General features: G+C 37.3%; 1 long non-coding RNA gene across 1 annotated transcript in view; it reads right to left on the bottom strand.

Moving 5' to 3' along the window:
* Positions 1-356: 356 nt before the first annotated feature.
* Positions 357-5695, bottom strand: part of LOC107717710 (uncharacterized) — a 12526-nt gene continuing 7187 nt past the window's right edge. The window contains exon 3 of the long non-coding RNA XR_001637336.1: positions 357-367. This is a non-coding gene — a long non-coding RNA (uncharacterized LOC107717710). The remainder of the gene's footprint in view (positions 368-5695) is intronic.

Below are 5695 nucleotides of genomic sequence, written 5' to 3'. Positions count from 1 at the left end.
CACTTTTGTTTTTGCCCCCATTTTTCATTTGCTGAACTCAAAGATCTAAGACTTTTTCTATGTACACAAAAGGCCTATTTCTCTCAAATATTGTTCACAAATCTGTCTAAATCTGTGTTAGTGAGCACTTCTCCTTTGCCGAGATAATCCATCCACCTCACAGGTGTGGCATATCAAGATACTGATTAGACAGCATGATTATTACACAGGTGTGCCTTAGGCTGGCCACAATAAAAGGCCACTCTAAAATGTGTATTTTTACTGTATTGGGGGGTCCGGGGGGGTATATATCCAACTTTATATATAGAACTGTGCCATAATGTTTACATTATAGTGAAAAGGCAGCTTAATACAGACCAGAAAATAGCTAGGGTAAAGCACATGGGTGTAGTGAAAAAGGGGAAAAAAAATAAGTGTAAAATAAACAAAAAATAAACTAATGTGAAAGAGGCCAATGCCTTTAAAAGAAACAACAACAATATTAAATGATAGGTTGTAGCAAACAGGCAAATTAAATGCGATGACTGTACAAATAGCAAACTAAACCAACTGAGCAATACGACTGGAAGCAGAGTGACTAAAAGTGTGAAAATCAATTCAAAATGCTCCAGTAGGGGCACACAAGAGAAAGCCAAACAGTGTTTTCAGGGTGAGGAAGTAAAACAGTAGCATTCTCAGGTGGTACACAAGTTCAGCCACTGGCATCATAAAGTGCAATATGGCATGTAAATCAGCCTACCTTGAATGAATCGGCACGCTATTAAAGCTGAAATCCATGAAACTTAACACCTCGCAGAATAGGCCCTAACAAGTTTGCATATATGCGCCCAATCACTTGTTACACCATAACAAAAGAGCCAGAAATGGAATAGTCAGTAAATAAATAAATAAGACGAAGAAGCAGCAGCATAGCTGTTTTCAGCATTGATAGTGAAAAAAAAGTTTCTTGAGCACCATATCTGTGTATTAGGATGTAATATCAGAATGTGCATGTGACACTGAAGACCAGAGTAATGGCTGCTGAAAACTCAGCTTTACTCTAACAGGACTAAATTGCATTTTTAAATATATTTACATATTATCAATCCCAAACATTTGAACAGTAGTGTACCTGCCCTAGTATACACAAAAGGAGGGCACTAATAGGTTATCAATACTTTTAAAAGGAGCGTATCACATTTGGATAGTACAGTGAGCCCACAGCCTATCCTACTACTTTGGTTTGGCTCCAGACATTGCTGAGATGACATGGTGTCAGTGTTGACGCAGTGGGTCAGTGTTTCTCATCCCTACAGAGTCTAGATGGGTTCCTCCCCACTGCCCATTGACACTGACAAGGGTTGTGAAAAATGTTCCTGCATGTAGCTGAATCATAAGCTCCAGTGGTCGGGGCAATTTTGATGCATTTCAAGGAGAGCGTACTTAACACATGCTCACTCTGGTGGAGGTTAATGACACTTCATACATCCAAATCTGACTTATGATGATGGCTTGACCTTTCCAGGGGGCAAAAGGTCAGGGGAGTGTGTGTTGTGTCGGCCTCTGCTAAGGAGTCTTTCTGTTCATCTTAAGATGAATGAATAGCATAATGCCATTTTTAAATGGATAATGGGGACTAACTGCTATGATATTGCTGTCCTGTCTTTTTATATTTTAATGGACAGTCTGAGAGGTAGATCTATCTCTTTTTCACTGACATGCTTTTCCGTTTAGAAGACTTTCATTTCGAATTCTTAATTCGGAGACTTGTTAATTCCAAACACAACATGGTCCTAAGAGTCTCTGCATGCTAACATTGTTTCCAGCACAATGTGGTGCTTCAAAACACATGCATAAGAAGTTATCCTTGAAGGCATTAGTCACACTTTATAATAAGGTTTAATTTGTTAACATAAGTTCATGTATTAAGCTTCATGAACTAACAATCAACAGTACTTCATACTGCATGTACCATTTATTAATGTAGATATGTTGATTTCTGAATACACAATTTTAACATTTATACAGGTATTTAAGATTAACATTAATGTATTAGCAGTGAATAAAAAAAAAAAACTTTTGTTCAAAGGTTCAGAGTCAGTCGAATTAATATTTATGTATGTATTTATTTCTTTATTTAAAGTAATATTTTTATTCAGAAACCACAGAAAACTGTTATTTTAAATTATAATAATATTTCACAGTATTGCTGTTTTTACTGTATTTTTGAGCAAATAAATTAAGTGCTGTCCAACATAAGAGACTTCTTTAAAAATAAAATAAAAAAATATATAAAAGATCTTATAACCCTACACTTTTGAACTGTAGTGTATATTTATAAAGGTTCCTAATAAATGTTGTAATGTTGTTCATTGTTATTTATTGATACTCACTGCATTATTGTAATTTTTTAGTAATTCATGAAAAAGTTAAAACCCAAATAACCAGAAGAACAAAGAAAACCCTAATAAAACACTTTTTTTTCCTACTACATAACTGTGGCTGGTAGAAGGTGTGATATGGTGCCAAGGAAAGACATTGGATGTGTAACCCTTCTATAGGCAAATACACAAGCACTAGGTTTGTAAGAGGTTCAAGTAAGATCATGTAACACAACGAATAGACAAATTCACAAGCTTTAGTAGAAAATATGGTGCAGAGTAACAATAGAATATAGCTGGTGTACAAACAAAATGAAATAAAACCCTTTTTTTAAATGAATGTTGGTGTGTGCATTTATCAGTGTATGTAAATCAAGTGCAACCAGTTCGGCAATCCATGTAGTCTTTCAAAAACAGCAAAGCAACACAAAATGTTGTCCACTCTCTGCTAATTCCTTTGTTGGTAACAGTTCTACCGCATGAACTTCTCAGAACTTCAGAGTTAAAAGTCTAACTGGAAATCCAGAAAATCCAAATGGGTGGCTCGTCATCTAATATTCTACAATTTTCACCATAGCAACAATGAAAAACCCTCGTTGTGGAAAAACCCGACCTGCATTTACAAAACAGGTAACTGTAAAACATTTTGTGTGACGAGTGGGGCGGGGCCGAGAGCCGTGGGAGTGGAACGATTTTACTTTCATTTTGTGTTTGTTTATTTGATAATTAAAGTTTTATGTTTAAATGTTCGCCAGTTCCTGCCTCATTTTTCCCTGAGCTATGAACTTTGTTACAGTTTGTTTTTACATTATCGGTTAGGCTTAAGGGTTACAGTTTCTATGAAAATAACTTCCATATGTTACAGATATGAATACAGCATGTGAGAACATCAACAAAAACTAATGCGTTTCAGTTAATTCTTCTGACAAAATAATGAAAAAAAACCCATTATATTAATTACAAACATTAAAATTATACTGTAAATTCCACAGTACAAGGGAAATGGAAAATAAATCGATATGTATTATGTCCAACACACGTTTACAAAACTTTTCCTTCAATCAGCAATAAGATGTGCTTTCTCTGTCTGGTGTGGTCTGGACCTAACCTGCACTGAGCCGATTCAACCAATGAGCAAAACTGCAAGGCGGGACAGCATGCAATTCAGCATTTTGATTGGCTTAGAGAGATAGTAACTTAAGTATAGATTTTTCCTATTTTAAATTTAAATCTTACATTTTGTAACTGGGTTACATCCACCCGCTCTAAACTAACATGAGTTGCTTCATGTCATCCTCAGAAATATTAATGCTCCCTATGTCAATTGACATTTTTTGAAACCCTTCAATAATTTCTGAGCAAAATAAACAAGGGGGATACCCAGAATTGGGTATGTAAGCTTCATACCTGTGAAGATTTTTGCCAGTTTCTTGGACATCATGATCTGCAGTTGTTGAATCTTATAGGTACATCATCATTAACATCAGTTTGTTGATTGCTTCCTCCCTGATTTTGATCTGTCTTCTGTCTTTCTAATAGGACTAACAAAGGAACATAATAGTCATGTTCCAAAGGGACTTCAAGTAGTGGCTCTGACATCTTTCCCTCTTCCCCTGGGTGAAACATCTCTGACAAAGGTGAGTATAAAGACTGTCCCATCTGCCCTTGATCTTCTGCAACTCGGTCAGGGTAAAAATCAGTTAGGGCTGGTAGGATCTGTGATATACAGTAGGTTGTTCCCTTTCATCAACTGACTTTACAATTCCATCAGCTTGAACTCCATCAGTTTCATAAACTTTAATAAACCTCCTTTCCATAATAGGAATGTCCACAGAATTGACAAGATCATCTTCCTCTTCAATGTAAGATATCTCCTCATTCGGCCAGACAGAACTACTTCTTGTCCTGGGTTTCTTCTGGACAGTGTCTAATTGGCAATCCAAATGCGAAGTCAATAGGCAATTGGGGTTGACGACCGAACATGACTTCAATAGGTGAGAACCCAGTAACATAATTTCTCGTGCAATTATATGCACAAGTAAGAGGTTTCACAAGTTTGCACCACTTCATCTTCTGTTTGTCCTGTAATGTTCCCGACATACTCAGAAGGGTGCGGTTATAGCGCTCTGCAGGATTTGGACAAGAAATTATTCCTAGAGGCATCTGGCAATGGTACTGGCCTTTTGGTCTTTTGTGGGTATAGCGACAGCATATTTTGTAAAATGGTCAGTGATTATCAGAAAATCTTTTGTATTATTACTGTCCGGTTCCAGGGACAAAAATTCCATTCAGTTTCATAGGTCTACTGGTCTGTATATTTACCAGTGGTCCTGCTTTCTCTGACTGACTTTCCTCCTCACACATCTTCCACAGGTTCTGATCTGAGTCTCAATGTCCGATGACATCTTCGGCCAATAAAACCTCACTCTGACCAATTCAAACCTGAGGTGTCCCATTTCATCGTGAAGGCTATCAAGAACTATTGACCTCAACACAAAAGGTAAGACAGACTGGTAAGCAGGTCTGTGGTCACATTGTCATCACCTGTATAACAGACCATCTGCCATTTCAAAGCAGTTCATCTCCTTGAGCATAAAGCAAAATTCAGCAGATTGTGCTTTGAGATTAGCTTGTGCAGGCTCACCCAACTCTATAAGGTTAAGGAATCTACAAATTATTGGATCCTTTCTTTGCAGATCAGCTAATTCTGTGCTGCAATACTTAAGAACAGTGGTAAGACCGTAAGATGACTCTTCTACATTGGACACTTCAGAAATGGCATTAGAGTGAATAGCAAGACATTCTATTAAACAGGGTGGTATATATCCCTCTTCATTGCCCATGGTGTGTTTCTGAGAGGTCGCCTGTTTCAAAGGGGCACAGACCAGAAGCAAGATGACTGGAAACAAACTGAAGTATCCTCAAACTCTCTTCTTGACAAGGTTTGTCATTCTCATACTCACCATGGGGCCTGGGGGAAAGGGTATGTGCAACTTTGTTTTGCCTACCTACTCGATATTTGACATCCCGTGGTAACTAGGATTTACACAAGCTTCAGTCTGGATCCAGAACACCTGAGAAGATATGATGCCAGCCCCTCAGAGGACCTCAGATGATGCCAACCCTGAAACAACATACAGAACTACCAAAATTGTGCTATAAGTTTGATTGCATCATATAATAATTGCTGTTAATAGTGTTCATCGTCTGTTTTATTACGTCTTAAATTGATTTTTCTGTACATTTCTGCCATATGTACATTAATTGACAGTCACCACTGATAAACTACCACTAAATATTGTAGAAACTTAATTTGCTGTAAAGTTGCATTGCAA

This window comes from Sinocyclocheilus rhinocerous, unplaced genomic scaffold, assembly GCF_001515625.1.
Source record: "Sinocyclocheilus rhinocerous isolate Xijiao unplaced genomic scaffold, SAMN03320098_v1.1 scaffold11972, whole genome shotgun sequence".
Classification (NCBI taxonomy): Eukaryota; Metazoa; Chordata; class Actinopteri; order Cypriniformes; family Cyprinidae; genus Sinocyclocheilus; species Sinocyclocheilus rhinocerous.
Note: the sequence above shows the minus strand (reverse complement) of the source record. Positions and strands in the feature narration are given on the sequence as shown.